Below are 12,511 nucleotides of genomic sequence, written 5' to 3' on the forward strand. Positions count from 1 at the left end.
GTCTCAGCCCTTGAGATCATGAGGGAATACAGCAGAGAATATCGACAGTGGCTGTTGCCTTATCTGCTGGACATGTCCAGAGGGAAGCTGCAGTCTATCTGTTTCCACATGCACAGTCACTGGCTGAGGGTTTATCTAAGTTATCAAATGTAAAACAAATCCTGGTAGCAGCCACAAACTGTGTTTTGTGTCTCTCTGAGCTCCCCATTTGCTGCAGTGGTGAGTGAACTCCTGAACCTCCTTCAATCCAAAGCTCTGATATCTGATCCATTTCAGAGTTGTTTGGGTTGCTTGATGTTTAGGACATGCAATATCATCACCAATCGAAATAACCTGAGTCAAGCTCTGTTACTGGGACATTTGTCCATTGATGCATGTGTTACATCATTTATATTGTTTGTTTATCAAATGTTGTAAATTTCTCTTTACTTTGAAAAGATTTTCAGATTATCAGAATTTGGTGGAAGATCAAAGCCATTTGTAATATTGTTCTCACCAATTGCTTCATCATTGCCTGGATCATCAACATTACGAGTTCTGGTATGTGGTCAAATAAACTTGTATGAAAATGATGAACTCAGTTCTCAGCAGGGTGGTTGGAATGCATTGAGTATCTCAGTCAGTACATTGTCAGATGCTTTATCAGGACCACCAGCATCTGCAGTCCTCAGCCCCACAACTGGGTGACAGTGAGCATTTTGTATGCGTCAAATAACCACATGCATGTCAATGTTCCCTCCAAAAAAACAGTATTCTTTCCTCGAATGTACCCTGACCACATCATTGATATCAGCAAGAACTCCCTCTTGCAAAAGTAATGGGCAAAATTAGTTGGCAAATTGTGGAATGGAGCCAGTAAGCAATTGCACCCACCCACCCCTGAAAGGGTTAACGACTGGGCCCGGTTTTCGGAAACTGATGAGTTGAGATTGAACTTAGGAGATTCAGTGAGTTTCCAGTGAAATGTTAGGACAGCTCCATAATAATCTGTTGTGGATGTCAGGAGAGTCAAACCATGGACCATGTGGGATGTCTGGCTGCAGTGTCGTGCACTCCTCAAGGTGTGGCCATTGGAACACCAGAAGATGCAGCCAGTGCAGAATATTGACAGCAAGTGACCAGGATAGATTAGACTGCAGGGAATAATTCAGGTCTGGAATAACAGGTAACTCAGTCCGTACATTTCCCAAGACAAGGTTCAGTATCGTTCCTTGTCTCGTGGACAAGACAACCCTCTGAACATACTGAAGAAATTCTGCCACATTCAAGCCTCTTGCATGAAGGAAATTTATTCAGTGTTGCGGAAGTGTTGGGGAAGTTAAAGTCACAGCCCTGATGCTTTCACAGATTTTGATAATCTGTCTATGTATTTGTTCTTCTATCTCTCAGTAGCTATTGGAGGACCCATAGTATAAGTAAAGATGGTGCTTGGGAGACAGGCAGCAAACAAAGCTGCTAACTATTCTACTAATTACACTTTTTCTGAACTACAATCATTGCAATCAACAGCCTGGAATTTCCCTGAACTGGCTCGGTGGCTGTGGACGCACTTTCAAAGACTCTGCAGTTCATGTTCTGTGTTACTTGTTCACTTTTTATTTTTTTTACAACTTGTTCGTTTTTATCACACATTTCATGTCTGTTGGTCTTTGTTGTGTGGGTTTTTTCCTAATGGGTTCCATTGTGTTTTTTTGTTTTGCGGCTGCCTTTAAGAAGACAAATCTCAAAGTTGTCTACAGTAAACACACTTTGATAATCAATGTACTTTGAACTTCATCTGAGCTCCACCCATATTGTCTCAGTGGCTATGCCCTCCAATATGTCCTCTCTGAGTACAGCTGTGACTCTCTCCCAGAGTATTAATGCAAAGCCTCCACCACTTTTACATCCCTCTTTATCTCATCTCAAACATCAAAACTAAGGAATGTTGAGCTACCAGTCCTGTCCCTCTTACAATCAAGTCTTGTAACAGACACAGTGTCATATTTCCATATACTGATCCAGGCTCTAAGTTCTACTGCTGGACTCATTAGACAAGCTCCAGTCCTTCAGCCCCACTGTGTTCATCAACCCGACCATGCTGTCCCTTTGTATAAACTTGAACTTAAATTTGCAAAATCTGTAATGTTCACTGAGGAAATAGGACTCAGTGTGTTGAGCACTGATCACCCTTGTACTTGGACAGGTTTCCATGTTGGGGGTGTGTGGCAAAATCATTCCCTGTGTGAGATCCTCCTATAGGGGAACTGCATGGTAATTGTACAACACTGGGCGGTCCCAGAACCAGTGGGTTTACCATCACTGTTCCTGCAGCTGTTAATTACAGATCTTCATCCTCAAGGCTCCCAAATACCTTGACAACAACTGTAGATTCTGCTGTTGTTAACCCAATGTAATTAAACAAGTACCACAGTTGATTCTTTTCCACCTTTATTAGTAGCATGCTACGAGTGAGAATCTTCCTTCTGCATTCACAGAGAATCAGATACGGAAGCCTCTCTCTCGAAGTCCAGAGACACAGAGATTTTTATACCATCTATGTCACGAAAGCCTGGCAATAGTGATAGTCTGAGACAAAGGCCACTTAATAGCCTAAAACAAAGGTAAACGTACTTGACAAAGAATACTTAAACATATCAGGCAGAGGTAAACAGAGAGCAGAGTATAATTAATTCTCACATCCTGCATGTCCTTGTCTGGACACTCAGCATTTACATGTTACAGGACAGATTGATCTTTTAATATCTCAGTACAAAAGAACAGTCAGATCAATAGATATTCCAGCTGCTCAAATAGAGCAGAATTTAATAACTTAGATAAGAGATTCTACCGAAATTAGGAAAAGAATGTAAGGAATGCCATGCCTTTTCTCCAACCAAAAAGGTGTGAAAGGTTGGGAGACATCCGGGGTCTGTTATTATCTTCACTCAAAAGAAGCAGCTGCTCAAACACACTGCAGCCATTTTCAAACCAGAATACACAGGCACAGACAGTATTCAACCTTAACCCATTCTGACAGACAGACTGACAGACAGACATACTTTATTGATCTCGAGGGAAATTGGGTTTCGTTACAGCCACACCAACCAAGAATAGTGAAGAAATATAGCAATATAAAACCATAAATAATTAAATAATAATAAGTTAATCATGCCCAGTGGAAATAAGTCCAGGACCAGCCTATTGGCTCAGGGTGTCTGACACTCCGAGGGAGGAGTTGTAAAGTTTGATGGCCACAGGTAGGAATGACTTCCTATGATGTTCAGTGTTGCATCTCGGTGGAATGAGTCTCTGGCTGAATGTACTCCTGTGCCTAACCAGTACATTATGGAGTGGATGGGAGTCATTGTCCAAGATGACATGCAACTTGGACAGCATCCTCTTTTCAGACATCACCGTCAGAGAGGTAAAGGAATCTGAGAATCCCCCAATTCCCTTAATACTTTATCACTGGTGCAGATTTCTGTTTTCTCTCCACTCCAACCCCCCAGACTCCTCATTGACTCTGCTGATGTCTTCTCTTTCAGTTTGACTGTTTGAGTGAGTGAGGTGCAGGTTTCCAGACGTGTGTCTGGATCCGGGTGGATTCGGATCTAACCCACAAAACCCCAGTAAGTTTGGAGTGTAGAGTTGGAACATGATCCCATTGAAGAGCTTGAAGGGGTGAATTGTCAACTCCAGTTCCAGTGCTCTGAGTGTCTTCAGTAAAATCTGAATAAGCTGAGAATGCTCAGCAGATCAGGCAGCATCTGGGGAGAAAGAGAGTAAATGTTTTAAATAGGTGAGCTTTAATCGGACTGGGAAAATTTTAATGCGAAAATCACTTCAGTGCTGAGTAAGTTTAAAGGAGCAGAGCAAAGGAAAGGGTGTGATAGTTGAGAGATCAAGGGAACATTTGGAAGTTGGTCTAAACCTGGCTGATTATTGTAGCCCCAGTAACACAGAGATCTCTGTGACTCTCAGTTCCATCATTTAATGACAGTGTTATAATGACTCACATACATTGACATCACAATGACATCACAGTGTCAGCTCATGACAGAAGTTTATTTTTACTGGGTTCACATCCTCAAGTCCCAACCCAGCATCATCATGAGAATAGGAGGGGTTTCAGTGAGAGAGCAGACAGTTGAGGAATAATGTGTCTTTATTAGAATCTTGTGTGGAGGAACTCTGAATTCTCACTCTCAGAGACCTCCACTTTTTGATAAGGCCATAAGATATAGGAGCAGAATTAGGCCATTTGGCCCATCAAGGCTACCCCACCATTTCATCATGGTTGATCTAATGTTCCTCGCAGCCCCGATCCTTTGCCTTCTCCCCATATCCCTTCATGCCCTGACCTCTGCCTTTAATATACATGAAGACATGGTTTCCACAGCTGCCTGTGGCAAAGAATTCCACAGATTAATCACCCTCGGGCTAAAAATAATCCTCCTCGTCGCCGTTCTAAAAGGACGCTCCTCTACTCTGAGGCTGTGTCATCTGGTCTTAGACTCTCCCACCATAGGAAACATTTTCTCCACATCCACTCAATCAAGGCCTTTCACCATTCAATAGGCTTCAATGAGGTTACCTCTCATTCTTCTGAAATCTAGTGAATACTGGTCCAGAGCCATCAAACGCTCTTCGTATGACAAGCTATTCAATCCTGGAATCATTTTATGAAACTCGTTTGAACGCTCTCCAGTTTCAGCACATTCTTTCAAAGATAAAGGGCCCAAACCTGCTCACAATACTCCAAGTGAGGCTTCACCAGTGATTTATCAAGTCTCAACATTACATCCTTACTTTTATATTCTAGTCCTCTTGAAATGAGTGTTGACATTGCTTTTGCCTTCCTCACCCCAGGCTCAACCTGCAAATTAACATTCAGGGAATCCTGCACGAGGACTCCCAAGTCCCTTTGCACCTCAGTTTTTTATATTTTCACTTCATTTAAAAGATAGCCTACCCTTTCATTTCTTCTGACAAAGTGCATAACCATACACTTCCCTATACAGTAGTCCATCTGCAACTTCTTTGCCCATTCTCCTAAGTCCTTCAGTAGCATCTCTATTTTCTCAAACCTACTTGCCCCTCCACCTATCTTTGTATCATCTGCAAACTTTGTAATAAAGTCATCAGTTTCATCATCCATGGTTCTATCCCACACCGTTTATTCAGTGTTTCTCAGTTCAGACTGGATACCTCATTCCCTCTAGTACGGACTGTACTGAAAGTACTTCATTGGCTGAGACTTGCCCCTGGACCAGAGAGGGGTGAAAGGTGCAGTGATATTGGAGGTTTTTTTTCTAGTTGGGGGGGAAAAATCACTATGCCCACCCCCACAGAAACTGGCTGATTTAAAAAAAAAATTGTGGGACATCATTGAACAGATATTACCAAAAAGAGAAACAGCCTAAAACACAATCCTGTTCCCAGCAATTTGCAACATGAGTCACTGAAATCAGATAAAAAGCAGCTGGTGACAATGAGCGTTATGTATGTGTCAGATGAATGTCAATGTTCCCTCCAAAAAAACAGCATTATCTCCTTTAAAGTAGCCCTATCACATCAGTGATTTCAGCCAGAACTCCCTCTTGCAAATGTAATGGGCAAAATTAGTTGACAAAGTGTGGAATGGAGCCAGTAAGGAATTGTTCCCACCCACCCCTGAGAGGGTTAATGTCTGGCCGCGGTTATTGGTGGTAGATGAATCAGAAATTAATGATTTGAGATTGAACTTGGGTGATTCGGTGAGATTCCAGTGAAATTGTTGGACAGCCACATAACCAATTGTCATGGATATCGAGAGTCAAACCATGGACCATGTGGGATGTCTGGCTGCAGTGTCGTGCACTCCTCAAGGTGTGGCCATTGGAACACCAGAAGATGCAGCCAGTGCAGAATATTGACAGCAAGTGACCAGGATAGATTAGACTGCAGGGAATAATTCAGGTCTGGAATAACAGGTCAGTGTGTTGTTATCCCACATCGGAGGCCATGCAGAGTCAGTTGGTTCAGTCATGTAGACAAAGTTAGCAAGTCTGCGCAGAGGTTGGTACATTTCCTGCCCTGTGGAGATAAGTGGAATAGTTTGGGTGTTTGTAACAATAGACAGCTGTAATGATCATTTCTCTGATGAATTACTACATGTTTACTTAATTGAATTTATTTTTAACTACAGGCATTTCCACCATGGGAACTGTAATTCTTGTCTTGTCAATCGTACTGCCAATTGTGTTCATTTTAATTCTGACGTGCCGGTTCATAAAAGAGGATTTAAACCAAGGTATCTGTCATTGTATTTTTACACTTCTGTACCAACTCCAGTCACATCTGCAAGTAATTTTTGATTCATTTTAACAAAAACAAGATAGAAAAAAAAACACTAAATAATCCTCACCCCCACCGAACCCTCTGGATTCCTGTGACCTGTGGGATGAAATTGTCTGACATATTTCCCAGTTATGAAAGTCTGATTTACAGTGTCACCACACTGGAATGATTCTGGAGTCGCCTCTGATCTGACTCCAGAGGGTCTTTAGAAAAAGTAGTCCGGAGAGGAACGTGTCTCAGCTCACTGGTGTTTGATCATGGTGTTGTCAAATTTCAGCATCATATCAGGTTGGTGTAAAGGATCCCAATGATGGTGAGGTGAGTGAGTTAGTGTTTGGGGCCTTTCTCATCCTTGATACAGCTGGGTGTGGGAAGGCCTCTCCTTCAGGCTGTTAATAATCTTGCTGTGATATTTACATCAGTTTTGTTTTCAATGGCACCTTCCAATCAATTAATACAAGGGAACACAACCTTCTTCCCGTACAAACAAGCTGGATGAACTCAGCAGGTCAGGCAGCATCCGTTGAAATGAGCAGTCAGCGGATGCTGCCCGATCTGCTGAGTTCATCCAGCTTGTTTGTATGTGTTGATTTGACCACAGCATCTGCAGTGTACTTTGTGTTTACAACCTTCTCCCTCTTCCTCCCCAAGTTATAAACCATTCAAAATTCAAAATGTTAACATTCCTTCCTCATGACCTAATTCTTGCAAGTCCTGGCTAAGTTCACTTTGAGAATAACTGAACCACACAGACTATAGTTATGCAAGAACAGTACCAGTAGCTACTGGTGTTTGTAGTGTAAATGTTCTCTGCTGATTCACAGACTAATTACCAAATGAAGTCTGTCACCGAGAGACAGGAATCAGGAAAAGGGCTGATGACCCCAGGTTTGGTCAGGGAGTTGTGTATTAAAGAAGAGTTTAATGGATCAGGGAGGGATAGAGAGCTTTATTGGGGGTAAATTCAAGATAAGGAACAAGACAGCTCAAAGCACAAAGTGATGACGATCAGGTTGTCTCAGGTGGACAGGAGGAAACGGATGCAGAAATACAGAAACTTGTAGACTGAGAGAGACGGGGAGTGAAATGTAAAGTCAGAGGGTCTGAAAGAACAGATCAGCATTTTAATATTGAGCCATTGTCTGAGGGAGAACCATGTGGGACAGTAAACTGGGTACATTACCATCACCAGGGAAGAGGTACTGAGCACATTGTCAGAGCTTCCATCTGCCAAGTCCCAGGTCAAGATGGTCTTCATCCTGGGGTCTAAAAGAACAAGCTAGAGTTATAGTTTATGATCAGTATTAATTTTCTCAAGTTCTCTTGATTGGGAGAAGGTTCCATTAGATTTGAAATCCATTTGCCACCTCTCAGCCCTCTTCCCTAAATGGTCAAAATTCACCTGCAGTCCATGATAACCACCTTCACTATCGACAACATCCAATTCTGTGTCATCCACAAACTTAATGATCAAGCCTTGTGTACTGCATCCAAATCACTGATAAAAATATCAAATAACACCAATACCTGCATCACATTACTAGTCACCAGCTTCCATTATGAGAAACATTTTTCAACCACGGAGCCTTCTACCTCGGAGCCAATTTTGAATCCCCCTAGAAGCCCTTGGATTCATGTCACAATCATGTCAAAATTGATTATGTTCATTGTACTATCTACCCTTTTAGTTATCTCTTCAAAAATAAAAATCTGAATAATTCATCAAACATGACATGACATAAAGCTATGGTGTCTCCTAATCAGATTTTGTCTAATCAAATCCTATCCCTCAGAACTCCCTCCTGTAAGTTCCCCACCACTGATGTCAGGCTGACCAGGATGTAGTTTCCTGGCTTGTCCTTGCCACCCCTCTTAAACAATAGACCAACATTAGCCTCCTTCCAGCCTTCAAGAACTTCACCGCTGGCGAATGATGAAATAATTATCTCCACAAGGACCTTTTTCTCTAGCCTCCCACAAAGTTCGAAGATGCATTTGGTCAGTCCCTGGCGCGTCCCTAAATAGATTTAAAGCTGAAGTAGACAGATTCATGATGAGCAAGGAGATGAAAGTTTATTGGACGTAGGATGGTTTTGTGGTTAGGTTACAGTCAAATTAGCTTGATCTTATTGAATTGTGCTTCAGGCTCAATGGGCTTCTACCTGCTATCAGTTCATATGTGTGAATCAGCAAGACATGGAGTGAGTTAGTGGGGGTAACATTTTGGATGAGCAGCTGAGGGCATTAAATACAAGGCATGATAGGAGAGAATTTAAATGGTCAGATCTGAGGTAACAAATGGAAGGCTGTTTAACCTTCTGATAGAAGAACTGCAGAGGTAATATGGTCATGTTTTTCTGGGAGTTCCTGATGTTGGGTCAGTCCCAGGACCATTGGGTTTTACTGTCAGAGCTCTGGACTTGGATAGCATCACAAACAATTACTGACCCTCATCTCTCAGGGATCTCAACTACCCCAACAGCAACCATTGATTCTGCTGGTGCTGATTTTTCTTTCCCCACTCCCCTCACACCCTCCATTGAATCAACTGATCCTCTGTTTTAGTTTTGTAATTTAAGTGAGTGTGGTGTAGATTTCCCAGACTTGTACGTGGACCCCAGGATGTTCTGGTCCCAATCTCCACCAGTACGATCGGGCACATGGAGCTCGGACATGGGTTAGACATGTCCCATTGAATGTCCTGAGGAGCTAAATGCCAGCTCCTGTGCCAACGTTCTGCATCGCTGTAATAAAAACTGACTGAGCGGGGAATGTTCTCCAGGTCAGGCAGCATCTGTGGAGGGCAGTGTTTCTAATTCATAAGCTTCAGTTGGACTTGAAATTTTAAAGATAAGAAAACGTTTTCATAGCAGAAGAAGGTGAGAGGAACTAAGGGAACAAGAAGAAAGTATGTGATAAGTGGGGATCAAAAGAATACTTGGGTGTTGGTCAAAGCACAGCTGGTAATTGTAGCCCCAGTAACAGAGTGACAACTGTGACATCACAGTATCTGCTCATGGATATGCCAACAGCTTATTGTCATTGGGTTAGTATCTTGGAATCGTGAGCCAGCATCACCATGAGAACAACAGAGGTTCCAGTGGGAGGCTCACCATCCCCCTGTCAGGGTAAACGGACAGGGAATATCTGTGGCTTTACCAGCAACACCCACATTCTCAGAACCAGTGTTGATGAAGTGTTGCACTTTGAGAGATCTCCACTTTTGGATGAGACATTATTGAAATTTATTTTCACATGCAGGTGATTCCATCAAGGATGCTTTAATTGCTGCCTTGTGGTTCGTTGGCCTGATGTTGCCATTCATTAATATTATATGTGTGTTGTACTTGATCTTCAAGATTTTTTATAAAGGTATGTGACTTCATGTAATTTATGTTTCTGTTTTGGCTCCAGTCATCTCTCCAAGCAATTTGTGACCAGTTTTAACAAAGACGTTAATGAAATGAAAAACTTGAAAAGTTATCTCCCCTTCCCCCACAGAACCACCACCGCCCCCCCCCCCCCCCCACCGACACACTGTGACCTGTGGGATGAAACTGCATCATTTTTCACCCAGTTGTGAAGTGTTGGTCACAGTGATACCATCTCTTACCTGACTCCAGAGGGATCTTTAGAAGACGTCGGTTTGAGAGGAAGCTGTCTCAGCTGTCTGGTGTTTGACACGTGGTGTTGTTCAACTTCAAAATGAAATCAGCTGAGGAATGAGGGACAGAATCCGCTTTATCCCAGTGATGGTGAGGTGTTTGCATGATAGGTATCCCTCTGACCCTCAATAGAATTCAGTGTTGGGAGGCCTCTCTCCGATCTTTCCTGCATATTTGCAACAGTTTTGTATTCAACGGCAGTTCCCAGTTAGTCAGCACAAGGGACCCGTTCTGAGCTGGTTGATTGCCTCATATTAGGACACTGAATATCACAATGAACCTGACCAAGCCCGGGTTCATCTCTGTTCACTGCAGCACTTCATTGATGCAAGTTTTGAATAAATTGTGTAGATTGTAACTCAGGGAGATTACTACCATCAGGGAGGAGGCACAGGAGCCTGAAGACACACATTCAATGATTTAGGAACAGCTTCTTCCCCTCTGTCATCAGATTTCTGAATGGTCCATGAACCCATGAAAACGACCTCACTATTTTTGCTCTCTTTTTCACAACTATGTATCTTATTGTGATTTATAATATATTTTATTTTTTGCGCTTTACTGTTGCCACAAAACAACAAATTTCGCAACATGTGTCAGTGATAATAAACCTGAGTCTGAATTCTGATTCTGAGGATTTCAAATGGTTTTAATTTCTTTTTTTTAGATTTGGTGTTCTTCCAAACTGGTTTCTTTAACCTAGTTTTCTTACTTGGCATTTCTGTCAGCAATTCGATTCCAGGTAAGTGCTTGAACATTATTCTGTATTTACATGAAATGATGTACTTGGTACTGAGCAGAGGGATAGAATGAAGTGTCTCTGTCAGAACATTGTGAGCTGCTTCATCTGGACCACAAACACATACAGTCCTTGGCCCCACAGCTGAGGACTGGGAAACCTGCTGGAGGTTTAGAATGTCTTAATGTCCATTTTATTTTCAATCTCTGTTCAGAATAGCTGGCTACACAGATTTTCAGACAATTATAGACAAATTTTGCAAAGTCAGATTGTATTTCTGAATATTAACTCAGGGCATGTCATTCCTTTCTGGACTCGGTATTGAATTCAGTAACATTAGGTAACTTGCTTTCTCTGTTTATCTTTGTCAGAACCAGCCATTTCTGCCAGTCATCCATCTGACATTGCCTCATGTTTTTCTCTCTCTATTAACAAGTCATGTCCTACAGCCCTGTTATTTGTGATGTGTGACACTGACAAAGAAGCTTTACGTGCTTCTAATTGCAACAATAACTCAGTATATCAGAGATGTTCCCTTTGATCCACCCATTCCTTCTGCACATTCTCTGTTATAGAGTCAGAGAGACATAGAAGAGTAGAGCACAGAAACAGGCCTTTTGGTCCATCTAGTCCATACTGAGCCATTTAAACTGCGTACCTCCATTCACCTGCACTGAGTCCGTAGACCTCAATACCCCTACCATCCACGTACCTCTCCAAATTTCCCTTAAAGGCTGAAATCAAGCTTGCATATGTCACTTGCTCTGGCAGATCATTCCACACTCTCGCGATCCTTCGAGTGAAGAAGTTTCCTTTCACCTTTCACCATTAACCCAAGACCTCTAGTTGAAATTCCGCCCAACCTCAGTGAAAAAGCCTGTTTGCATTTATGTGAATCACACTCTCCTCTCAGTCTTCTTGGTTCCAAGGAGTAAAGTCCAAACTTTGTCAATCTTTCCATATAACTCAGGGTCTCTAGCCTCAGTAACATGCTTATAAATTTTTTCTGTACTCTCTCAAGCTTATTTACAACTTTCCTGTAGGTAGATAACCAAAACTACACACAGTACTCCAAATTAGTCCTCACCAACGTCTTATACAACTTCAACATATCATCCCATCTCCTGCACTGAATATTTTGATTTATGAAGGCCAATGTGCCAAAAGCTTTCTTTGTGACCCTACCAATCTGTGATACCACTTTCAATGAATTATGGACTTGTATTCCTGGATCCCTTTCATCTACCAAACTCCTCAGTGTCCAACCATTCACTGTGTTGGTCTTATCATAGTGGAATACCTCACACTTGTCTGCATTAAATTGCATCTGGCATTTTTCAGCCCATTTTTCCAGCTGGTCTCGATCCCGCTGCAAGCCATGATGGTCTTCCTCACTGTTCACTACACCCCCAATATTGCTGTCATCCATAAAGTTGCTGATTCAGTTAACCACATTATCATCCAGATAATTGATATTAATGACAAACAACACCAGACACAGTACCAATCCCAGCGGCACTCCACTGGTCACAGGCTTCTCGTCAGACAGGCAACCGTCAAGAACCATTCAACACGTATGGCACGTTGGAGGAACTCAGCAGGTTGGACAGCATCCGTGGAAATGAGCAGTCAACATTTCGGGCCGAGACTCTTCGCCAGGACCGAAACAGTCTCGGCCCGAAACGTTGACTGCTCGTTTCCACAGATGCTGTCTGACCTGCTGAGTTCCTCCAGCGTGTTGTACGTGTTGGTTTGACCCCAGCATCTGCAGTGTACTTTGTATCTA

The sequence above is a fragment of the Hemitrygon akajei genome, chromosome 2 (assembly GCF_048418815.1).
Source record: "Hemitrygon akajei chromosome 2, sHemAka1.3, whole genome shotgun sequence".
Lineage (NCBI taxonomy): Eukaryota > Metazoa > Chordata > Chondrichthyes > Myliobatiformes > Dasyatidae > Hemitrygon > Hemitrygon akajei.